We start from the raw sequence: 26,738 nt of genomic DNA, 5'->3' as shown, positions 1-26,738 counted from the left end.
ATATCTGATTACCCCATTCAATTAATTAAAACTTAATGTCCACTCACATTCATCATTTATCAGACACTCTTTTGAATTACAATGAATAAAGGAGCATTGGCATTCATTCTGGAAAACACATCTACTCAATGAAGGGCAAGAGGTCATGGCTATAGACAGGGTGCTTAAAAATGCATCACAGTATAAATGAAGAAGGAACTATTTTCAGAAATTGTTGCTTGCATGAAGGCAAACAGGGTGTAAACAGGACACTTTAGTATCTGCATGACCCCACCTCCTTTCTTTCAGCACATATTATCCAAATCTTACAAAGGTGATAAACCTTTAACATCGATATCTTTTTATATGTGATCTTTTTAATTCTTTGAGGAAGGCAAATAGGCAAGCAAAGAAAAATAAAAGTGGAAATGGTAAAGCAAATGTTCACACATTCAAAGAATTAAATAGGCTATTTACAGATCGAGAATCTACTTTTATACATTTAACTCTTCTATTGAGTTCATTTATTCTCCATTAATTATCACAGATAATCAACATACATAACTGAAAACTGATTTTAAACAATAAAAGCTGAGATTTTCCCAGTCATATTGATATGTTCTTTTATTAAATACCTTGTACTTGTTTTTATTGGAGGGAGAAGGCAGTAGTTGGGCAAAATCTTTGAAAATTTGGGCCAAATTTTGAAAATATTTTTGCTATCATGCATTGGACAAATAATTCATAGGCATGTAAATATAGATAGAAAAGATAAAAGTCAATGAATCAATCACTATTTAACTCCAATTGGCGGTAGCTATCCTAGCTTGATAAAGGCCTGCAGATCAAATCAATCTTTAAATTATTGGTTTGTGAGCTAAGTGGGGGAATTCACAGATTCAGGTAACAGGAAGAGTGACATTGGGGCCTGGTTTTATCACGCAAGGAGCCTGACTGATTCTGCTGATGGAGAAGTAGAGATTGTGATCTTTTTTCCTGCTGTGTTCAAAGGCAGGAAGACAGAGGCAGAGTGTCAACCTGCCACAAGGTATATCAACAAATGGCTCTCAGGAATTGTAGAGCAAATAAAGTTCATTGAGTTTGCTTCTAGGAAAAGAATTTTCTAGAGGTTAAGGTAAGAGTTTGTCATATTATGTGTCTCCTGTAAAGTGGCTCCACAGCCATGGAGTCATTCCTGTGACTCAGATAAGCTTAGATGCACAGACCAAGGGAAATAGAAACTGGGAATGTAATGTGCAGATATCTTCAGAATATTGGAATGCTGTGTCAAGATGAAAGATGGCCACAAGCTCTTTGACATTTCTCCTATCAATAGATGAATTCTTTTTCTCTTCTCCTTGAATGTGGGCTTCCATTTGACTGCTTTGACCAATGGAGTATGGTGGAGTGTAGATAGGCCTGGTCCCTGCCTAGCCTTGAAGAAGACTGGAAGCTCCCTTGGTCTTTTGGAGTCCTGAGCTACCAGGTAAGAAGAAGACTTCCCTGTGGGGAGAACAAATGGAGAGGCCTTGAGACTTGGTGGGGAGGAAGAGGGCTCCAGCCAAGTTTAGGCTTCTAGCCATCCCTGCCAAGGAACCAGGGATGTGAATGAAGCTACCTTGGACAATCAAGACAAGTGGAGCTTCCAGTTGAGAGAGACTGGAGTCAATACCATATGGAACAGAAGAATCACTCATCGGTCTCACCCTCTTAAGTTCCCGACCCCCAAAATTGTGAGATATTAAGATTGTTGTTTTTGTCACTAAAATTTAGACCAGTTTGTTACGCAGCAATAGAAAATAAGAAGAAATGCTCATCTTGAATTTTTTTGATTCTTTTAATGTAATGAATTGCCTTCATTGGAAAGAATATATGTGCAAATCCTAAGAGTAAAGACTAAGAAATCGTTTTTTTTTTTTTAAACTTTGGAACAGGAAATCATGACCAGGCAGACTAAGGTAAGAAACAACAGAATAAACATTCAATAGTGAAATTAGGAAAAGATCTCAGCATTAATAACAACAACAAAAATCTTATTGCTAGACATATTAATTATATTGATTGGAACTGACTGACTAAAGAACACTGTCTCAGTGTTATAACAACATTTTGTTTCTTTGAAATGACATACTACCTTTAATTATAGGAAAATTATAACTCATAATGGAATTTGTTTTGTGCAACTGCTTGCCGTTAAGTGCAGACCACATAGAACTTTCTAAAGGTCTGTCTCACTTTGAATACTTTAAGGAAATAAAGCATAAAACGTAAAGAACTCCTGTTATATTTTACCCTAATCAAGTCCCTAACTAATGAAATTAATGATTAATCATTAGTTACTCATGGTAGAAGACACTAAAATTTTATCAGGGAGAGAAAATGATCAAAAGTAGTCTTCATTTTCCATCAAAAACGCCAACCCACATTAAATAACATGCTTACAGCTAAATGTTGCATATCATTTTTAAAGTTTAGAAATTAAAAAAGGTCAGATAGCTTCCTCAGAAAATATGACAATATTAAAACTCCGTTCAGAAATTGATAAAGATTAAAATTCTGAATAGGCGGTGAAAGTTTTCCTGTACCATCAAAGATTTTAATTGACTGAGTCTTCATATAGATATTCATTAGGCAACTATTTTTTATTACTTCAAGAGAGCATAGTTACAATTAAACTGAGATGACCTTTCCGTTTCGGGATGGCTTATTCAGACTATTTGCAGTTATGACTGAATGGGTCACCTTTATTCCTGCACTAAATGAAAGTGGTTCATATTTTTGTCGCTGCTACTATTTCATGGTTTTACATTGGAAATTAATCATATCATATTGATCCCTAAAGGCACACACCAATTGCAGAAGGAAAGTTTAATATTTCACAATCTTGGCATAGTTAGGAGAAAACACAGACATAAATTGTAGTTGAAGGATTCTTATGGTAAATTAATTTGGAATCTTTATTCATCAAAACCCAAGACTTTTGGCTATGAGGTATGCTGGCCGGGGGATGGAAGTATGCTCCAGCAAGAGCAAGGAGACCTGATGCTGTGGTAGTGCCAAGCAGAGTGGGCCGCCTGGGCAGCAACATGCCTTCACACAAACTGTGCTCTGCGTACAGCTGAAGGAATTGAAGGTGAGAGTTGAAGCCTGTCTGTGTTCTGCTGTCAGTCACTATGCAGAGGCACAGGTCTCATCAGCCCAGACAAAGAGATGCCTTTTCCTCAGAGGAGGTTCTCACAGGACTTGTCTTTCTAACTCTTACAAAGATGGCATTTTAACAGCAGTGGCCCTGGGGCTAGCTTTCCCAATCATTGTGTCCAATGAGACACAATGAAACTCATCTGCATTTTTAGTCTGATCTTGACTAAAGGGATGGACAGTTTGTAAGGCAGAGCCATTTGAAGTCAAGTAGATTTAGAATTGGTCCTTGAAGCTTTGGTAGGTTGAACAAAGCTATTTTAGTCAGCAGCTGGGTATTCCTGGATAGGGATAGGATCAAGCTCCTAGTAGAAAGTGATAAGCAGGAGCTACATTGAGGCTTGACAACCAAAACTGGTGAGAGGTTTAGGGCGAGATAGGACATCGTTCCCAGCAGGAAAGATGGCAGAAGCATAGTCCGAGGCTGATTAATACGTCATGGCTTTGTCCTCATTTAAACAGAGACTGGGTGAGGCTGAGTTGGCAAGTTGCTTCACTTAAATGAGGTATTAAAAAGTGGCTGAATGTTAAAGCTAAAAAAGAAGTTTTGTGCTATGTTCCTTTAATTTATGCTGCAATACTCCTTAAGGGTATGAGTTTACTCTCCCCAACTGTTAGTAGTACTAATAAGTATTTACTGAAATATTAAAAATATTAGCCAATATTGACTTACAGTACTTTCCATTTGCCAAGAACTATGTTAAGTGCATTATATTTTTTTATCTCATTTAATCCTTATATTATCTCTCTGAGGTGAATAATATTTTTCCTGTTTTCTAATTTAGGAATCTGACTGAGGACTAGAGAAGTTAAGTCACTGCAGACAGATACAGAGAAGTGGCAAAGGTAAGGTGAACCCAAGACTAATATTTTTGAAAATGTTCATTATTACCCTGTTACCTCTTCATGATTAGAAATATTTTGGTGAAAACGTTAAAACACACTAAGCATGAGAAAGCCTCTTCAATGATTCTATACTGTATAAATTATAAATACTAGAGAATGTCTTAGTTTGTGTTGTTGTGGAATCAGTCAAGGACTCATGTTTTCATGGCTTACCTGTGTGGTGGTCCCAGGAAATAACATGAGGAAGTGACATAGGAAGGGACAGAAGCCTGTAAGAGAGTGTGTTATCAAGCAAGTTACAATTGTGGACTTCTGGAGCTCAATCCCACTGGAGAACCCTGGGAACCAGTGTAGGAAATATTAGGCTATACGAGGGGTAAGTTAATTGTGTTAGTTATCCATCAATTCTCACTAGATGTTGGCTGAATATATTTCTGGGGGCATTAATTGCCTAGCAATTCGAGCCTGTCATGCTCAGGCAGAGCCAGAGGAAGCCCTCAACACTGCCTCTCACATTTGGGCCACATGCCCTGAAATAGTACTGTGTGAGGGAACACGATGGGACAACAGGAACCACTTAATCAATATCCATCTCTCTTTCTTACCTTACGCATGAAGATTTTCCTGATCAACCTCTGGCAAATTATAATCTCCCCTTACTCTAAATGTCTATAGCATTTTATTTTTACCGTTCTCATAAAATTTACTAATTATTTACCATTATGATTTGTTGTAATTTGTGTACAAGTTTTAACTCTCCAAAAAAAGAGAAAATGACTTGAAGGTAGGTACCACTCTTCAAAATCATACCACAGGTCTGGCTTTGTGTCTTGTTATTTTTAGTCCTTCAGGATATATTGTTTATCTGTACTTGATCCTCTTTTTCACAAATTTATTTGGAAGCATAAGCCAAGATTTTGTTTTTGAAACCCTATGTTTATTATGCTACATTCCGTCACTGGACAATCTCATGCCTTTTTGGGTTATGTCTATGTTCTCACTGTAGATGGTCACGAAATGGTTTCCCAGCCTGATTTCAGTTCTGAGAACCAGACTTGTGTTGTACTGTAGATCAACATGTGTCCTTCAAGATTCTTAGTCTCACTAGGTTCTAAAATCAGACTGCTCATTTTACCTGGACTCTGCTGGATGTTTTACTCCACTCACCACTTTTCTCCTCTCTTCCCTGTACCTTAGGAAGCTGATTCGTATGCACCATCTCAAAGAACCTCCTCACCCTCCCACATCTGGTTGGGTTCTGCCGTCAGGGAGAACTGCCAGATCACAGAACTAGAGAAGAGAGAAGTCAGAATATTCCTCCTTCTGGGTCTTACCCTACAGGTCACCAATGTGCAGCTGAGTCCTGCTCCCCTCCAGAGGCCCAGTTTCCTTAGTTCTTTCAATCTCTTCATTCTGAAAAAGTGCTTTCTTCTCTCTTCATTTCAGGCCTTAGGCTGGGAGAGGCCCACTGTTTCTATTCCTGATATGTTGAACTCTAGAGTTTTACCTCCTCCCTGGCCATACTTTGATAAGTGGCAGGTGGTTTCAATTAAATTCTTCTCCATTACCAAATTTGAGTATGTCATTTCTTTCCTGAAGGATACCCCAGATTGACAAAGCAACCAATGAATATTTCTTTCTTTCCTTAATTGCATTACCATCTTACCAGTCTTGAAAAAAATAACCATGTCGAACATTTTCCTTTCCCTATTTACTTTGGATTATTTACCGATCAATAGCTGAATCACACTTATTCTGAAATAAACTAACTCCCTTATCTTGTCCCTCATCCCACTGCTTTATAATATTTGAATTAACAGGGTAAGTTCTATGCTGTGTCTGCAAATTTTAGTTTCTAACCCGAATGTCGGGAATCTCTAGAAATCTCAGTTACCTAATCAGTGAAAATAATGATGAGATATTAGGATAGTGTCTAAAGTCCCTTTCATTGGTTTAAGTTTAAAATGTAGACATGTAAATATAAAGTGAAGAGGTGTCATTTAATTGGACACTCCCAAATATTGTTTGCAAATTTAACATTATGCCAGTTCAAGGGTTGAGTGTGTTGTTGTTGTTGATTTTGGAGTGCCAATTGTAGTAAGCAATAAAGGATAACAAATGTACTGAATGGCAATGTCGAGTTCTTACTAGATTGCTGGAATCAACAGGCCAGAGCTCATTTCCTGGCGTGACACTTCCCATGAAGTTTTAAAAACTCCCCTTTTGTAAAAACAGAAATAGTGCCACCAATTTGCAGGATTTGGGGAAAAATGTATGTAAATCTCTGGCTCAGAGTAGACAATAACAAATGCCATTTCTCCCACAGAAATATATAATCTAGTAGGGTGCTGAAGCTTAGAAATAGAAAATAATTATAATGCAGTGTGGTCAGCTGTCAGTGAAGGACTTCTCAGTGTGGGTTCAAACAGCTTCTCCCTCCTACTCCTCAGGTTTTCTTATCTACCTAGGCGAGATAATCAAAAGATGTGGACTTCAACAATAGGTTTTCCTGCTGTTTCTATGGCAACCAGATGACAATAATCACAACACTTCACTTTAGTCTTTAACGCAATTTAGTCGGCAACATTGGTTAATCACCCACTGTGTGCAGAGAAATGTACTGGAAGGTTATGGCAACAAGAAATTTTATTGTCATAAGTGGAAACTGCTAGGAGAAAATAACTTTCTCCACAAAAATGTCCTCTGAAAAAAATTTTTAAAAATCTACCTCATTATTTGCACATTAGGGTTTCTAGATTTACCTTGAGCCGTAAGTGCTTCTTTGCAATCTTCTGCACAAATAAAATTATCAAGGAAAGACTGGAATTTGTCCTCGATGCTGAAAATGACCTGAGTTAGTGGAGACAATAGTTGAACACTATTCTACTAATGCTAGCAAATTTCTCTCTAGAACTTTCTCCTGGGAATATAGACACACTTATTTTTCCCCTGATACAAATATAGGAAAAGGACGTTTATCCAAAATTCTCCTTCTTTTGGAAGGTCCTAGGATGGTGAGGTTAAACAGGAAGCATGTCATTAAATAATGGCAAGCAGTAAATCCGTTATGGGGACCTTTCTCATAAAGCAAGCCATGTAATGGCCAGATGCAGAAGGTCAAATAAAGAACTCAAAACGTCTTTCTTCCAATTTCTCACAGCTGTGTGTGGACCGGGCTAGAGCAAATAACAGGTGTCTCCCATTGACCTTCAGAGCTATTCAAAATTCTTAATAAATAATGTTTTGGCCTCGATACCCATCTCTTTTCCAGAGCAATTTTCCACTGAGATTTATTTCACTCAGATTCATTTTATATATGTAATACTATACTCTGTTTTTTTTAAAGATTGGCACCTGAGCTAACATCTGTTGCCAATCTTCTTTTTTTCTTCTTCTTCCCAAAGCCCCCCAGTACATGGTTGTATATCCTAGTTGTGAGTGCCTCTGGTTGTGCTATGTGGGATACCACCTCAGCATGGCCTGATGAGCGGTGCCATGTCCATGCCCAGGATCTGAAGCCACAAAACCCCAGGCCACCAAAGCAGAGCCTGAGAACTTAACCACTGGGCCACAGGTCGTCCCCTATAATACTATACTCTCACACCCATCTGCATATTGCTCAACTAACTTTAAAAAGGAGAAGAATTAGTAGAATTCAGTGATATGGCATACTGATAAGTGCTTATTTAAAGCTGTGTGTATGTTTGCATTATTCAATTTTAAATACTATTTTTTTCTTACTGAACAATAAGCAGAAGTTCCTTATATTAAAAAATAGAAGTTATTATGAACAAAATAAGAATATTAAAGTAATCCGTAATTTAATACCCTTGGAAATCAACTGCTAACATCTAGGTATATAAATTATTTTATTTTATTTTATTGTTAAAAAATGAGATTGCACATTTTACATAATTTATAACCTCCCTTTGTATTTAGTGATATATCATTGATCATCTTTGCACATTGTTATGGACTGAACTGTGTCCCCCTCCAAATTCATATGTTGGTGTTCCAAGCCCCAATGTTAGATGTTACTATATTTGGAAATAAGTTCTTAAAGGAGGATGAAGGATAAAAGAGGTGATAAGGGTGGGACTCCTAATCTAATCTAATCTAATCTGGTCAGTTTAATGTCCTTTTAAGAAGAGGAAGAGGCACAGAGAGCTCTCTCTCCTGTAGCACAGAGAAAAGCTCACGTGAGACAGGGCGAAAAGTTGCCCTCTGCCAGTATAAGAAAGAGTGCTCAGCAGAAACCAACCTTGCTGGCACCTCGGTCTTAGACTCCAGCCTCCAGAACAGTGAGAAAATAAATTTCTGTTGTTTAAGCCCCCTAATCTGTGGGTTTTGTTATGTCCGTCCAAGGAGACTGATACATACATTAACAAATGTGTTTCCATAACAACATTTTAAATATCTTCTGTATATCATAATTTATTTTTACTTTCTATTATTGGATAGATGGATTACTTCAATATATTTGAATCTTAATATTTACTTTCATAGGAAAATTCCCAGAAATATTTTTGAATATGAAGCAATGCACATTTCTAAATACTTTTGATCCATATTGGTAACTGTTAGTCCAACTTATACTTCTGTAAGCTGTGTAAGGGTGCGACCATTTCATAATATCTCCACAAGCGAAGGAATTATCATTTTTCAAAAATCTTTGTGAATCTGGTAGCCAAAAATTACAACTGATTTACTTTTTGTTTAATCTGAATTTTTGGGTTTGTAGTGAAGTGAGCTTTTTGTTAGCCTGTTTATGTTTCTGCTTTGTGACTTGCACATGCACATCCACTCACTGCTTTTCTCCACCCTTGAAGGTATTTATTTTTTTAATTACGAGAGAAAATATGCTTATAAATATCTATTTTTCCATTGTAAGAAAATTATATGCAGAGCCAAGAGAGTGTTGTGAATATTTATTTCAGTGACATGAGAAACAAATTTATCTGTGGCGAGTGTGGCATTGACTGGTACTTGAGCATAAAGAGCATGGGAAATACTTCGTTTTCCCATCACCATTTCCTTATGTTATTTCTTCTAATTGCTGCTTCTCATAAAATCTTTACTTTCTCTGCTGATCTTTTAAGTGGTAATATTTCCCATGGCCAGGTCCTCATTTTACACATGCCAATTAGTTAGTCAATATCCTATATTCATTTGCTGATGAATATTCCAAATCTGTAACAACTTCTTATATCTGTCTGAACCCAATTTGTCTCTTCTGATTTCTCTCAAAGAATGACTACATCTTCCACTCAGGTTCCAACATCAGCAGCATGGATGCCATCTTTGACTCATTTATTTTCTTCAGTTTACATCTAATGAGCCAAGACTTTAATTACTTCAACAAACATTTATTGATCTGCTGCACTATATCAGACAATGTTCTAGACTCTTGGGATACAGCAGGAAACAAAGCAAACTAAGCTTCTATTTTTGCAGAACTTATACTTAGTGGGTGTATGTATTAGTCAGGGTCCCGTCAGAACAAGAAATGAACCAAGAACATTTAATTGAAAGAATTATCAACTAATTTCAGGCATCTAACTATTAAGGGATAAAGGAACTCTAAAGAATACCAGAATAGCAGATACAACTTCCAAGGCTGAGAGCACACCGAAGGAAGAAACAAATTTGGAAAAGACTGCCCTCCCCTAAAGGCTGAGATTCAGACCTTACTGGAAAGGATGTGGATGTAATCCCATTGGATGGTACGGATGGTAGAGACTTTGACTGAGATGCCACTGGCAAGGACTGGCAAGCAGGAAACTGCCTGCTGGGGAATGATGTGCTTAGAAGCCACGCATTGGGCACCGGCAAGCATCCTGGGATGCTTCCCACTGGAATGCCACCAAGATGTGCTCAGAAGCTTTTCACTGGGTATCTGGTAAATCTGGTTGGCAAGCCACCTGCTGGGGTGTGATTGAAATTCACTGGGAGACCCCCACCTTGCCCAGACTCCCTGTGAAAGCTCACTGGATAGTGAATGCCACTGATGTCCTGCATGCCAACGGTGGCTGTGCGCTGTGGGAGCAGGAACAAAAGCACCCCAGAGCTTGAACCATGCCTCTTGCAGTGTTCTTCTTGTGCTCTTTACTTACAAAGTTCAACATTGTGCCAGCTGGCAAAGTAGAAATGTTTGCAGGGTTCAGATTCAGTATCACAAGAAAGGCAAAGAAGGAAGGTTTTCTTGATGAGGCAAAAAGTTATTAAGTGGCACAGTCCACTCCTTTGGTTATAATAACAAAACAATTCTATGTTTCCACTTAACCAGATAGAACTATAATTAGCATAAGGAAAGTTGTCAACTGTTCCCCAAAATGTGAAGGAACCGAGTCCCAAGAGTCACTTTATCCATTTCTGGCTATATTAAATTACTCTTCAAATTCTGTGACAGTCCTGTTGAATATTATGTACCTGAAAACTAAATTATAAGGTTAACCTGTGACAACCTGTATATAAATTAATAATGAGTATAAGGAGATAAAAGAAGCAAATGACTAGCATATCTAAACACATGCATAGACAAGCAAAGAGAAAATAAAGTCACTATATATCTTGACTCCATAATTGGTCATGAGTCTGTCCTTGGTCTGTAATTGAACTATGACTACCGTCTTCTGCTACCATTCTGTATTATCCTGCTCTCATCAGGAACTCAGATGGTTGCAGTTTTACCTGCTGAAGTCACCCAAACACTCATTCCCAAAGGATCTGATTGCTCAATAGTCCTGAAGTTTTGGGATTGCTGTAGTTTTCTTAGTTTTTTTCCAAGTACTAAAAGGCATCTCAGAGAATTCCCTGGGCTCTAGACATAGTTCTTTCTTCCCCTCATTGCATAGCATTTACCCAATTTGTCCTTGGTAAATGGGATCAATCTGTCCAGCCAGTAGGATAACTCCTTTTTATGCCTGTATTTTCAGTGGCATCAAGAGCCCAAAATGGTCCAGTGGCAGGCTCAGTTTACAGTTTAATGGAACCACTGTCGTGCTCCATGGTGGAAGCCTTCCTTCCTTGGGGTCTAAGACCTCCAAAACAGCAGAGCTCAGGGTGTTCAGGAGAGAAAGCAGAAGCTATGGGAGTGCCTTATTAAGTATAACAGTGAGAGAAGCCATTTCAACGATGACTCTTTGATTTCAAGAACTATGTATGCTGGATCTAGGGGACAAGGTGCCATAATGTGATCTCTAATTCAAGGATATACAGCATCCTCTAAGATGACTTCACTTGCCTCCCAGCTGGCACTGTATCTGAGTTTTTCATAAGCCATTACACCTTCCAATTGGACCAGCTGCTACTGGGTGATGGAGTATATGGTAAGATCAGTTATTTCATGAGCTTGAGCCTTTGCTGCATGACATTTGCTGTGAAACGAGTTCTTTTTTCAGGAAGAAATGCTGTGCAGAATGCCATGATGATGGATATGGAATTCATCTATGAATTTGTGGATAGTTATGTTGGCAAAAGAATTACTGGTATGGCAAGCAATTCCTGAACCAGATTATGTGTCTATTCCAGGCAGGATGGATTTTTGCCCCTTTTATTATGAATTAGATTCAATATAATCAATCTATCACCAGGTGGCTGACTGGTGCCCTGGGAAATGGTGCCATATCAAGAATGCTCTTGGCAGGCTAGGCACACAGCAGGAGCAGTTGCCAGGCTAGAGTTGGTAAAGGTTTGCATGTCCATGATGTTAAACCCATCCACAGCCTCCAGCCATGCCACCACGGACACTTTGTTTTTGGGCCCACTCAGAGAATACAGGTTTTTCTGGGAAAAGAAGTTGAGTTACATCCACAGAACACATCACACTGTCTCCTTGATCGTTATGAGTGTCTTCAAAAGTGGCTGTACTTCAGGCGGCATGCACTTGGGACATGATTGTCTTAACAACCTGTGCATTAATACAGATCCATATACATACGTCTTCCATAGACGTTCTTGTCTACAGTTTTTCATTTCTCTTCCTTCCAAATCCATGGCTATCCAGCCAAACTGCTAGAAGTTGCTAAAGAATTAGTGTGTATTTGTACTTCTGGCCATCTCTTTCAAGACCAAATGGACAACCAAACACGCTGCCCAGAGTCCTGTCCATTAGGAGGACTTTCACTACTCTACTCCAGAGTTACCCCTGAGGGGAGCACTAAAACTTGCGATGTTTACTCAGATGTCAAGAGCACATTGTGCAGAGTCCTCTGTAAACTAGGCTCAATTTTTTTTTCTTCCTCAGGTAAGAGCTCTCTTGAAGCCCACAGATGTGGATTGAGGTAGAAGAGACAATGTAAAAGAAGTTGACTTCAAATCCATCTGAGTCGCTGTGCAACCTGCTCATACCTGTCAGACCTTTCTGTAGGTCTCTTATATAACACTGATGGTAGATTGCCTTTGTGAGTGACAATTTTATGGCAAGGTAGGTCATGTAAGTCCCGGTGGATAGTGGTAAGCTCAGCCTGAATGACTAACTGATGTCCCATGGTTAGACACTGTCTCTACTAAGGTCCAGTAGTGAGCAATCAGGAAGCCTCAGAAGCTGCTTCTCAAAAGAACAATTATCTACAGGAGTAGACATATATTTGTTCTCAAATTCTTGATTTCTGCCCTATGACCTCCTATTGGTGATTGCCAGAAACTCCGTGTGTTTGCCACAGACACATCGAGTATCATTGAATCTGCTGTATGATAAAGCTCGAGTGGCGGAGCAGTTTACCCTGTAACCTGGACTTCCTGTAGAGCCTTATCTTGCTCTGGTCCCACTCAAAACTGGCAGCCTTACGGATGATTTTGTAGGTTTGCCTAAGTAGCACACTCAATATGGTATAAATCTCATCTAAAGTTCAAAAAGACCTCCTCCCCCACTCCCCACTGGTAAATAGCGTAAAGTGCAGAAATTTGTATTTAGCCTCGTAGGGGAAATCTTGACTTACTCTAGAACACAGAACCACAGAAAGATCACTGAAGTGGTAGGCTCTAAACTTGTGAGGTTTCTCCCACTCTCTAGTATTACTAAGGCGTATGAACTATTTTCTAATTTCCTGTTTATCAGCTCCAGTCAGCATAACGTTATCAATGTAGTAGACCAGGGTGACATTTGCAGAATGTCAAGGTGCTGAAGATCTCTGTGGATGATATTAGGGTAGAGATCAGGAGAATTGACGTGACTCTGAGCCTACACTGTGAAGGTATTCAATTGGCCCTACGAGGTAAAAGCAAGATGCCTCTGGAGGTACTTATAGATCAGTATAGAGAAAAATGCATTAGCCAGGTCAGTAGCTGCATAGCAACTGCCAGTGTCTGTGCTGATTTGCTCCAGTAGAGATGCTGCATTTGGAATCGTGGCTTCAGTTGGAGTCATCATCTAATTAAGTTTACTATACTCCACAGACATTCTCCAAGATACATCCCTCTTCTCAGAAGGCCAAACAGTTTAGTTAGAGGAGAATGTGATTTGACCCTGAGCCATAGTTCGTAGACCTCGCTTTATTGGGCTGCTCTATTTAATTCTGACCACTAGTATATCACTGCTGCCCTTAATGGATGATGTGCCCACCTTGTCTTTGATGGTTAAATCTTGCCACTTGGCCTATGCTATGCAGAGCCCATAATATCCATTGAAATCAGAGAGATTATCTGAATGAGGGCATTCCAATACCATATCTGGCTTATAAAAGACAATAACTATCAAGAATAGAAATACTCAATTCGCTAATGTGTTTCTTCAGGCCTTAGTGAAAGGAGTATCTCCTGTGCTTCCCTGGGGGATGTATTTGGGGTGAAGATGCTGGTCACATATGATAAATCCATGCCAACATTCTTTTGTCCTTAGGACTCTGATTCTTATAAAATTTAATTCCTGTGCCCTTAAGACTTCTTAATTCTCTCACCATATCAGGCCCGAGAGTTTGGGAATATTAATCTCATTTACTGTAGGCCACAAGTGAATTCAAGTTTAAGGAAGCTAATCAAGTAAGCTGGCAGTGCCACCTCCAGCTCCAGGAAGTCACACTTTTAATCTGGAATCTCTGATAAGTGCACCAATATCAATGAGATATTCATATATCTATCTGAGAAATCAATGAGATATCTGAGATTCAGAGAAAAGAAGACCCAGCTCTCCAGTTTTCAGACCATGACTTTAGCTGAGAATTAAAGGACATGAGCTTGGCATTTTCTTTCTGTGAGTGCTCCAGTGAAGACACTACCATATTTGTAGTCACCATCACTGCCTTAACGATCAAGTAAAGCAGCCACTGAGTCCCAAGACACTTGTTTCAGTTGACACATTATCACAATCTGATAGGGGTCAGTTTTATTAATGATGATTCCACTGCAGGCCATGGATTACAAGAATCCCATTTTCCTTTCGAAAAGATCTGAGGCTTGAGCTGAAAACTAAGACCACGACCAAACCAATACTAAAATCCCATCCTTGAGGGTCTATCTCCTGGAACCACTTCCAGCACCAACTCTGTCCACGTAGGAGACAGAAATCATACCACTAATTTGAATTGGAAAAATTTAATATAAAAGATATAAAGAATATAATTTAATACAAAGACATTAACTCCAAGAGGGGAATTACAACTATGCAGTAGAGAAAACCATATTAGTTTTCTATTGTTGTTGTAACACATTACCACAAACTTAGTGACTCAAAGCATAAAAATGTGCTATGTTGTTGTTCTGTTTGTCAGAAGTCTGGTGTGTGTTTCACTGAGCTAAAATTAAGATGTTGGGAGGACTGCATTCCTGAGTGGAGAACGCATTTCCTTGTCTTCTCCAGCTTCTAGAGGTCACTTACATCTTTGCTTCATGATGCCCTTCCTTCACCTTCAAAGCCAGCCACAGTTTAATCCTCTTCATTTTTCTGGCCCTTCTTCCATCATCATCTCTCTCTGACTACAGCTGGGAAAGCTGCTTCATTTTTAAGGACTCATGTAATTAGATCGATTACACCCAGATAACCCAGGATAATCTTCCCATCTCAAAATTGATAACCTTAATCATGTGTGTAAATTGCCCTTTTCCATGTAGGGTAACATATTGACTAGTTCTAGAGATTAAGGATGGACATCTTTGAGGGGATATTTTTCTGCCTGCCACAAGAACTCTAAAGGATCCAAGAATTGTGTATATTTGAAGCAGCTGCTACTTCTACCCAAGGCAGAATACTCAGGGAAGGAACAAACTTGAAAGGGCTTCCTCCAAGGTTGAGATTCAGACCTCATTAGCAAAGGTATGGTTAGATAGAAATGGGTGGAAATAGTTCCAAATTTTGAAGTTTTCTCTGTCTAGTGGGCAAGATGAAAAATACACATACAAATGAATAAATAACCTTAAATAATATTGTATTTCCTGGAGAAAATACAAAAGTATAATCTGATAAAATGTTATTGAGAGAGGTGACTAATTTAGATTTGTTGGTCAAGAAGAAATCTCTGAAAAGACACATTAGCAGATACTTCATTGGTATTGAGAAGCTAGCCTTGCAGAGGTCTCAGATAGAGAAATGCAACTCCCCTCTCCCCCAAGAAGGAGCAAATATAGCACCTTTGTGGAGCACTAAGAAGGGCTGTAGGGCTGGATCTTGGTGAGTTCGGGGAAGAGTGAGGGATATTATGTTGAAGAGGTAGACAGGGGTCAGGTACTATAGGACTCTGTAACCCAGGAGACAAGGATTAACACTTTTAGTTCTCATCAAAGTAGGATGAAAAGCAATTAACAGGTTTTGGCAAGGTGATAACATGACGTGATTTATATTTTTTAAAAAATTACTCTTGTTACTGTATGGAAAATAGATTAGTGTCTTATTGATTTATCTGTCTGCCCTTTGAAATGTGAGTTTTTTGTGGGCAGAGACTGCACCATTATTGTCTTCTTCTTAAGCCTCTGGCACATTCCTTGAAACTTGGGAGGTGCTTTATAAAGTGTTTTTCAACAACTGAATGAATGATTGAGTGAGTAAATAAAATAAATAAATGAAACAAATTTTTTTCTTAATAGGGAGTTGTCAAGAGTGAGAAAGGAGTGCCAAGTGGGAGCAAAAATTTGTGGAGCATTCTTCTGGGCAAGACCAACCTTCCATGGCGATGACAGGGGCAGGGAGATTAATCCAGTTAACAGGGTGCCTGTACCCCGAATGAGTGCTTGGAGTACTAAGAGTGAGCCCCTATTTGCCTTTTCCCAATTTTGAGTTTCCTCCTGAGCATCAATGCTGGTGGAGAAAGTTAAATAAAATGGATGTATCACTCCATAATGTATCCTTTAATAACACTGGTTCTAACCAAAGACGATCCCATAAGCAATCAGCAGCACCAAGATATTCTTTCTAGACAACAGGTTGAAGTTAGCTCATTGATGCGTAAACCATATTCTTACCCTTCATGACCTCATTTCTTTCCTGCAGCATCAACTCTTGCCTGACTTTCTCTCATGGTGGAACTATTTAGAACACATAGAGTTCTGCACCTAATACTTTTTACTGAATTTACATTTTATTAAAGGCTTAGGGATGAGTCATACAGATGAGATAGCCAGGAGTGGAATATGAACAGATGGGTTTTGATACAGGTTCAAATATTTTATCTAGTGCTTTTGGTCATGGCTTCAATTCTGCCTGTTTTTCTCTCCTTATTTGTTTCCTCTGCTTATTTTTTCTCTTTCTCTGTCTCCTTGTTTCTTCTGTTATCATGTTCTGGCTTATCTATTCTGTTATTCTTGAATTTACGAATTCAATTCTTCTACTAGTTAACTTTTCGATTTTCATCCTCCCATAAGACTGATTCTCCCTGTCATCAATATTGCCCCTCAAGAAAATCCATCATCATGGTCTCATACCTTTTTCTAACAGTGTTGTGTATTCTAGAGTAGGAACGGAGAGAATGGTGCAGAATGGGCAGTTTAAAATGAGAGGTCCTCTTCTGTACTAAAAGTATGTTGCTGAAATGCCAGATCAGCATCCAGTCTGGTGAGAGGAATTATCAGCGCAGTGAGGAGAGTGATGAACGTGTAAAAAAAAAAAAAGAATTACAGGACTAGAAGGCAGTTGACTGTGAAGATAGATTTTACAGAATGTTGAACCAAAAGAGAGGAGACAAATGTGTAGTCAGAAAGGAGGACGTCGAATTTTAGTTTTGTTGTTGAGATTTAGAAGGATGATGCGATCTAAAGTGTGACTATGGTGTTTAGTGACTGATGCAGAGTAGAACAGAGGTGTGGGACAATGTAGTACAGATAATTGAGGATGTGTGAGCTCAGGTGTTTATTCCTTTATTCTAAGAATCTTTAAGGGACTTTTGGAACAGCTGAGACATGGAATAGTCATTACTATAAATTCTATTACTTATACAAAATAGTGATTTTAATAATTCTTAACAGGACCTCATATAAGCAATTGAAAAGACTATAAGCACTCAAAAATTGCATTCCTCTCTCTCTTTGCTTTCCTTTCTTTTAGTTATAAAAGGAAAATTTTGTTTACTAGTATAGATTTCAGATAATAGGAGATCCATCCCCAATCATGAAAGATCTACCTACTTGTTCACATGCTTTTCAATGTTTTTTATTAAAATTTAAAAATTTTATTGATGGAGGTCTGTGTATTCTCTGTTAAACTAATTCCTACGTGCTTTTTTTTTTTTTTTTTTTTGTGAAAGATTAGCTCTGAGCTAACATCCACTGCCAATCCTCCTTTTTGCTGAGGAAGATTGGCCCTGAGCTAACATCTGTGCCCATCTTCCTCTATTTTATATGTGGAATGCCTGCCACAGCATGGCTTGCCAAGCAGTGTGTAGGTCTGCACCCAGGATCTGAACCAGTGAACCCTGGGCCACTGCAGCAGAGTGTGAGAACTTAACCACTACGCCACTGGGCCAGCCCCAATTTCTAGGTTTTTCTATAGATTTTGTGACTGCTGCAATTTTATCTTTTTGTTGTTTTAACATTAACATTATTTATTACATTTTTGTATCGTTTAAGGCTCATGTACATAAATCTTACTGTTTTATGAAGGTTGATCTTTTTATGTTCTAAAATACATTGTCAGTAATGCATGGGGAGAAAGAGAGATACCAGGTTTAGTCAACTTACTCTGTATCTCTGGGTCTTGGTTTCCACATCTGTAATTGAGGAATATGAGTGGCACCTACTTCACAGGGCAGCAGTGAAGACTCCATAAATTTGAACTGTGACTGGAACTTTTTAATTACAGAGTGAATATTAGCTATTATTAGTTCACTATTATTGCTCAATGTTAACAATTTAGACAGAAATGAATTCTGTTATTGATGTAAAAAAAACACTTTATAGAATTTAAATTTTTGAAAGGTTGTATTTAGAGAAGAGCAATGACTGCCTGTTGATCCCAGTTGGCCAATAGCACCTTTGAGGGCTGATGGATTATTTCAAGTGCCAACTTAATCCAGAAATATGATTCACAATTCCACATTTACTTTTGTGATCATTCTGAGCTATGGAAGTCAAGCAGAGCTAAAATCCCCTTTCTTTTCATCAGAAAGAAATGGTTAAATGGATTGAGATTCCATTATTTGTGAAATCAATCGTTTGTAAACTAGACACCTGTATCTTGTTTTTGCAAAGACTCACCATAAAGCTAACTGTCACCCAGCTACAGTCTAACTCTCTGTAAACTCAAAATTCAAAAATTTACTAATTTTGAAGTCATATTAATGATTTCTAAATGGAATTAAGCAGTATATACCACTTGTTATTGACAAGAAAATTTTTTTTTCTTCTTTAAAATCAAAATTCTTTCACAGTAGCTTCTAGTGTGATGCAGTAACTTGACAGTCTTAGAGAACACATCACATTCTAAAATGCTGTTGAAAAAGTATTCAGCATGATGAGTTTAAAAAAACTTCACACATTTTTGTTTCTTAAATAGTTTCATGGCCGTGACCAGCATTCGAAATCTAGGGCAAATTAGGTGTGATACAAGAGTGTCAAATAGTTGGTAGCTAAAGACTTCGTTACTTATATTTAAAGAAACTGCCTTGGCCTCTAAGAATGTGAGAATGAACAAAATTAGAAGATTCTGGTAATATTTTTGTACCTGAAATATAGCATAATGCCTCTATTAAAGACTTATAATAGAACATGCGTCAACACCGGCATGATCATGATCATCATGCACTTCTCTGAACCTTTGTAATCCTTAAGAGTTGTTTAGAAGTGCTGCGATTTAGGGCTGAAAAGGTGGACAGACGTGTAGGCAATACCAATAATGAGAAGAGATTTTGTGTACCAGCATTTACAACATACAATCATCCATCTTCAAACTCTTGGAACTCAAATATTTGACATGATACTTACAATTATTCAAATAAAATCTATACTGAAAAATTTTAATGGACAAAAAGGAATCATACTTAGGAAAAATATACTTTAAACTAGAAAAATATGATGAGTTTCTAATCAATTTAGTGTTAGAGTATGACCTTGTGTCAAGGTCAATACTGTAGATAGGGTGTGGCTAACACACACCAACAGTAAAATAAATGTTATATGTAGTTGAAACCCAAGACCTATTCATGGTGTGAATACTTTGTTCTCCATTCCAATGTTAAAATTTATAACGAGTAAACTTGCTTTGTCTAACGGTACTTTCTTTTAGCTGATAAATATGTTTGGTCTTGTTACAGTCTTTATCCAAAGCTTAATATATTGAAAAACTCAAGTATCCAACCTATCTATCATAGAACCATGCACCTAACAGTCCCTAAACACAGACTCCTTAATTTGAATTGAATTGCTTTTAATAAGTACATTTGCAAGAATGTGTTTTTCCTGTGATGACAATAATAAGTAAAGGAAACTACAGGTGCATAAGCATGCTAAAATAATCTTTCCCCAAATTTGAATAGCTAAGCACTTATTATTTGAAAATACAGCCAGCCACGTATTTTCCAGAGCAAGTATAATAGTGCTCTTAGAAACTACAGGCTATCCACAACACAGCCTTTCCTAGTTCTTTACTAAAACAGATATTAATGGAATACAATAGTTGCTAATGGGCTATTGAACTCCAGGATAGAAAGGAAGCTAGACTGGGGTGATATATGCCCATTAGCGAGTTCTTAAAGTAACCATAGAGTGAAGCACTGGCTCTTCCAGGCATCAGTCTAAGCAGGAGTAAAGGAGGATTCAACTCTGAAATAGGCCATACCTGAATTTCTGCCTAGTAGGAGATTTCATGTTGCTTGATAAACTTATAATTAGTGTGATATATGGCAGGAAACTTTTCCATTTAAAAAAATTGAAAGAGATTCTGAACATAATTATCTTACTAGAATCTGGCCAGAAAAACTAAACATTTCCCAAGTGAAGAATAAAATGTGACCCTTCAGGAGGGTGAAAGGAGTTTCAGAGCATCTCAAACTCTAAATTTTATGAAGCAATAAAAAATTCTCAGAGAAGAGCCGGCTAACTCCATATTTGCATATGAACTATGACCCATGATTCACTCTGAAAACAATGTGAGGATAAATTTATAATTGAGCTCCAGGTCTGTATAACGTGGTGTCAATGAATCAAACAATATATAATAAATTTCATAGACAGTTTGATTTTAGTTCTTGAGGTGTAAATTACGGGTGGGCTGCCATTACAGATAGATGTATTGTTGGGATGATAAAAACAGTGAAGTTAAAAAGTCTTATTCTGCTTTAAGTATCTGAGCTTCAGAAGAGAGAGAAACTCAGTGGGGGAGATGACGAGTGATGATCGGAACAGAAAAGAACTAATCCCAGTGCCAAAAATAAAAGGAAAAATCAAAGCTAAGCCACCGGTGTGACCTATCTCAACCATCCCAGGGTGAAATGAATCAATCCAACTTGCAATCTGTGGCCGAGTGTAGAAATGGATCTAGAAAAATCAAAGAGGATAGACTGGGGGAGGAGGCTGGGAGAGCCTGCTGGGTAGTTGTTTGATCAAGCTCAGCTCTGCTGTATCAGATGAGAAAAATCAAACAGCTTTGCTGTGTGTTGGTGGAACATTTATGGATTTTAATTCTGCTGGAATGCACATGTTCATTTTGTCTGGGAGTGGAGTCAGACAGACCATGTCACCTAACACACTTAATCTGTATTTATCAAACATTCAACTCCATTCCTTTCATTGATCTGAAGAGCTAGAAATTCAGAATTCATAAAGTTTAGCACAAGAAATGAGATAATGGAATCAAAGATATTCTTGGTAGGTTTGAAGACTCCAATGCATTTTCAAAACCTAAATAAGCCTGCATGAAACCACTTAATAAAAACACAGAGTAAACCTCTTTTAATACAGGCTTTATTACCATTTACGATCCTCCTTGTTCTCTACTTTCCTCAGGGAAAAATCATATTTCAGTACAAAATTTGCATGTCTATAAATCTTTTGAATCTTGTAAAAATTTAGCTTTTAGTAAATCTGAAAGTAAACAATAAAACTCATTTCCAAAGCTGATAAGAGATAAAAAGGTCAAGATAATCCCACGCATCATTCTCTATGTTCTTAAAAATTACAGTGGGGTATTGTTAAGGAATTTCTTTTCATTATTTTCAGTAAAGTTTTTATCTAAAGATGCACATTCCTAAAAAATTATTTTTCATATTTTCCCCAAAACCTTTGAACTATTGTGTGTATAGAGGGCATATAAATTGGATGGTCAAAAAAAAATTTTGTATCAAAATTCATGGTCATTTAAAATAGAAAAGTAAAAGGGAAAAAAAGGAATACAGTTATTTTTGAACAAAGCTCTTCATCCTGATCATGTGTCCATAGGACAGGTTGGGGATTCAGGCTCTCTACAGAAAAAGGACTTAGCTTTCCCAGGGGGTCTCTTCATATGCACTTAATGGGGAAATAACTTACATTTCTTCGGTTACACTTAACCATTCAAGAGGTGATGTTGGGAAAAATATCAAGACAATGAAAAAGTTCTAAATATGTGTATTATAATAGTGGAGGTTTATTGTTCAATTAATTTGGTGGGAAAAATAATATTAACGGTGGTGGTATTGCCACGTGATAGTCTTCGTCTATGAATGAATATTAGGAATAAATAGATCTGCAATCAAATTCCAGCTCTGCCACTGTCAAATTTCATAAGCTTGAGAAAGTGACCGCATGGGTGAACCTCAGTTGCCTCATCTACAAAATGAAGATGTGAAATGTAATTGTAAAGCAAAACACAATGCCACGGGCATCCTAAGCAAATAGTAATACTTAATTCTGATTAATAACATTTGATTAATGACATTTTTACGCAATCACAAGAATTGATTAATAGCAGTATATCTTTCAATTAATTGAAGTATAAAGCATGTTATTAGACATTGCAGAGCAGGCACGCACCTTCTCATCAACTATTGTAGGACAAAGGGCGATAAGAAACATCGGAGAGAAGAAAAAGTTCCTTTTCTTTCCTTGGACTTATATTTACACTATTTTGTAGCTAGCTGAGGCTTTCAGAGTGCTCGTCAATCTGGGGAAAGTGGCAGAGCTTTATTTAATTGATGAATGCCTTACTAATTTGAAGTGCTTCATTAGAAGAACTTTTGTAAATTATTTGCAAGAACAGCAGGATTGCTCATGCATAAACTTAATGAACTAACCAACAAACAAATTGATAAGATTGTTAAAAAGATGCTTATCCAAGAATTCTTTAGTGGCTTCTCTACAGGACCTTTAGAAGACTTTAGTGAATTTTCTCAGATTCTTGTTTGTCTTTACCTGTCAAGAGTGGCACATGCCAGATGTAAAGAAAATGTGATTAGCATGAGTAATTTTTTATTAGTTCACATTAAAACTAATATATGCAAAAAGCATGATAGAAACTAGTACTAGTTAGAAAGACTATTTCTGTACTCAGACTAAAATTATGTCAACCATGTTTAACTTGGCTTAGCTGATGTGATTTTTGGAATTATCAGCGTGTGATTTCAAAAACACTTAGGAACTTGGTAAAAGAATTTGCCAAGGTGAACACCATGGCATTAAAATTATTCAAGAGCATATGTTAAACCTGTACTCTGTATCCGGCACTTGGCCAAACCTTTGCAACACAGCAATGAGTAAGACATGTTCTCTTCCTCTTTGTCAGGTAGAGAGACAGATAAGGAATCAAAAGTTATAAAGAGACCCTTCTAATATCCTGAAAGACAGTGGTTTTTGACAGCGTGTGCATTGTCTAATGATTTGTTCATGAAAAGCAATTTGCCTGGGAGGAATTAAGGAAAAGGAACTAGTTGACACGAGATGTGGTTCACAACAAGCACGCTGAACCTCAAACTGCCTTGAGAAGTCTGCAAAACACTAAGTAATCTGGACACTCTTCTTTAAATCTAGACTCCACCCTTTAATTTTTGGGAACATAACAGTACAGATGTCACAACCAGTTCATTGGGATTTGCGTGACACATGAAGCGGTTTCGCTGTTCTGGGCTGAGTTTCCATTCACAGGATAAATTCAGATGGTGTGGTTCATCACTGTTGACATTTTTTAAAATAAACTCCATTTGAAGTATAGCATATTTACAGCAGAGTGCACAGGTCAGAAGTGTTTAGCTCAGGGCATCATCACAAAGTGAACACCCATTTAACCATGACCCTGGCCAAGATATAGAATATTATCAACTCAAAAGCCCCCATGATTCCCTTTTCCAGTCACTACTCCACCTGTCTTCTTAGAGGTAACAATATTCTTCTAAAACAATGGCTTCTTTTCAACGTCATATTTGTGAGATTTATCATTATTGTTGTGTATAGCAGTAAATCGTTCATTTCCATTGCTATAGAATAATTCATTGTATTAATATATTTCAATTTTAATTTATTTTAATATATTTAATTTTAATATATTTCATTCTCCTGTTGTTTGATGTTTCATTTGTCCAGTTCAGGCTTATGATGAAGAATTCTCCTCTGAATACTATTGTCTACGGCTTTCAAAGGACACATATATGCATTTCTCTTGGATCGATGTTCAAAAGTGGAATGGCTCCTTCCTAGAATTTATGTATGTCAAGTATATGTAATAAAAACATCATCTTTGCCTGTCTTCCACTGTTTAAAATGTTGTCTTTTGATCGACACAAGGTCTAACTTTTTAAATTAAACTTTCTTTTAAATTAATAGACTATTTTTAAAGAGATTTTTAGGGTTATAGAAAAGTTGAGTAGTATAAAGTACAGAGAGTCCCCATTCATGATCTAGTTTAATGTTGTCCAAGCTAGCAATATTTTCCTTCATCCTTAATGCTTTAAGAGCTTTGTTTAAGAAATCTTTGCTTATCCCCAAATCAAGAGATGTTTGCCTCCTCCAAATTCAGAATATGTTCAACTTTATCAACCAGAGCATTTTTGTTTTAACTTTTACCTCTAGAGTTACTATCCATGTGAAATTTTCACCACTACGTATTTTCCTGTTGATCTGCAAGATCACTATTGCCATCAGTCAAGTATCCATATATGAATGTCTATTTCTGAATTCCATTATCTTTTACTTAACAATTCATCAACCCTTGTAACCACTGCAACACTGTCTTAATTACCATGTATCTTTGTAAACCTTGATACACAATTGTATATATATTTTATTATTTTATTCATATTGTTTCTTGATTCTTAAGATCTCACTACCTTGAATACCCAATACCTTTCAGGATTTTTTTCTGTCTTTTCTAGTTGTTCCCCATTATTTTCATCTTGTCTATCATTACTAATGTGGAAGCAATGGCAATACTTTCCAAGTAATACACAATAATGGTGTGAGGTGATGTCCCTCTTGCTCTCCCTTGCTCTGTCCAAAATATATCAAAACAGAGAGGCATAGAGAACGTGATGGACTGAGCATAATGACATACGTCTATGCCATCATCTTCCCTGCAGGGCTGCTTCCCCTGTTGAGAGTTACCTGTATTTGTTTACTTACTTAGTCTTCCTTCATTCATTATATAATTTCTCTTGGTTTGTGGACTTCCTCTTTACTGCAGTCTCTGCATGATCATTATAGAAAACATCTATGTTATAGGTTGAACTGTGTCTCCCCAAAATTCAAGTGTTGAAGTCCTAACCCCCAGTATGTCAATATGTGACCTTATTTGGAAATAGTGTCATTGCAGATATAATTAGTTAAGATGAAGTCCTACTGGAGTAGAGTGGGGTCCTAATCCAACATGACTGGTATCTTTATAAAAGGAGAAAATTTAGACACAGACACGTGCTTAAGGGAATGCATGTGAACATGAAGGCAGAGATCAAGGTGATGCCTCTACAAGCCATGCACTTCCAAAGATTGCCAGCAAACCACCAGAAGCTGGAAGACAGACACGAAACAGATTCTCCCATACAGCCTCAGAGGAGACAATACTGTAAAAACTTGGTCTCAGACTTCTAGCTCCAGAACTGTGAGAAAATAAATTTCTGTTGTTTAAACTACTCAGTCTGTACTACTTTGTTGTGGCGGCCCTTACAAACTAAAGTAATCTACAAGGCTGACAGCTCCAAAACTATGGACTCTCAGTTCATCAATCTCCTTACTAACAATCAACTTCTGTGTTCTTAATCATTCATTTATGTTTTTACCAATGAGAATATGGCATCATCTTACTATACTTCCAAAATGACTAATTCAAATATCTCACTTTCGGCAAAATTCCCTTGTGAAATATGCTTGTTGTTCCAAAGTAGATCAGAAATGGCTATTCACTTACTCCCTTTTTTCTCCTTACTCATGCTTTCACTTCTTACCTTGGAATTCATATACCATGATTCATTATTCCAATAAAAATATTACCAAACCATAATGTCCTTGGCCACCTGTCAATGTACTGCACCTGCATGGCAAACATTCAATCCCGTATAAAATCAGAAGCTGTTTTGTTCCTTCCAATATTAGAACAGCCAAGCGCTGCAAGTCTATGTACCACACAGGCTGTCAACATTATATGACCACCTGAGTGTGACAAAAAAAAAGACAATAGAACATGAAACCCCAAAAGTGGTAAACAAGTCATACCAAAGACTATCAATCTAACAAAACGAATGACAGAAACAAAACTGTAGTAAAGAAAGAGCAGAGAGAATAGATGGTATTAAAAATCCACAAATACTAGTAATTTTACCAAGCAAGACAGAATTTGTTTAAACATGGAGATATCTATATTAGAATTTTTTAAATTAAGCAAATTCAATTCTACTTTTCTTACAAATAACATGCCCAAACCAAAGTGAAAGAGATACTATGAAAATTAAGGATGGAAAAGAAAATATCAAGCAAATAATAACTGACATCAAACCAAGTATGTAAATATTACTATCACTTAATAGATGTTATAATAAAATAGATATAAAAAACAAGTGGGATTAAATCAAATTAAAACTTTTCTGCACAGCAAAGGAAACCATCAACAAAATAAAAAGGCAATATACTGAATGGGAGAAAGTATTTGCAAATCACATATCCAATAAGGGCTTAATATTCAAAATGTATAAAGAACTCATAGAACGCAGTAGCAAAAAAATGAACAGTCCAATTAAAAAATGGACAGAAGATCTGAATAGACATTTTTCCAAAGAAGACATACAGATGACCAGCAGATACTTGAAAAGATGCTCAACATCACTAATCATCTGGGAAATGCAAATCAGAACTACAATGAGATATCACCTCATACCTGTAAGAATGGCTGTTGTCAAAAAGAC

At 37.3% G+C, this 26,738-nt stretch overlaps 2 long non-coding RNA genes across 5 annotated transcripts in view; one reads left to right on the top strand and one right to left on the bottom strand.

The window, feature by feature from the left end:
* The window catches only part of LOC138915359 (uncharacterized), a 426,364-nt gene that overhangs the window by 206,830 nt on the left and 192,796 nt on the right, over positions 1–26,738 (bottom strand). The gene's annotated exons all lie outside the window — the stretch shown is intronic.
* LOC111774901 (uncharacterized) lies at positions 2,982–25,472 on the top strand. Of its 2 annotated transcripts, XR_011421192.1 has the most exons (5): positions 2,982–3,112; positions 3,963–4,023; positions 9,273–11,351; positions 12,269–12,448; positions 23,937–25,472. It is a non-coding gene; the product is annotated as an uncharacterized lncRNA (long non-coding RNA). The 2 variants fall into 2 exon arrangements; XR_002810204.2 differs by lacking the exons at positions 2,982–3,112; positions 3,963–4,023 and having other exon boundaries at positions 11,082–11,351; positions 23,932–24,094.

This window comes from Equus caballus, chromosome 9, assembly GCF_041296265.1.
Source record: "Equus caballus isolate H_3958 breed thoroughbred chromosome 9, TB-T2T, whole genome shotgun sequence".
NCBI lineage: Eukaryota > Metazoa > Chordata > Mammalia > Perissodactyla > Equidae > Equus > Equus caballus.
The sequence above is the reverse complement of the archived record's forward strand: the minus strand, read 5'-3'. Positions and strand labels throughout refer to the sequence as shown.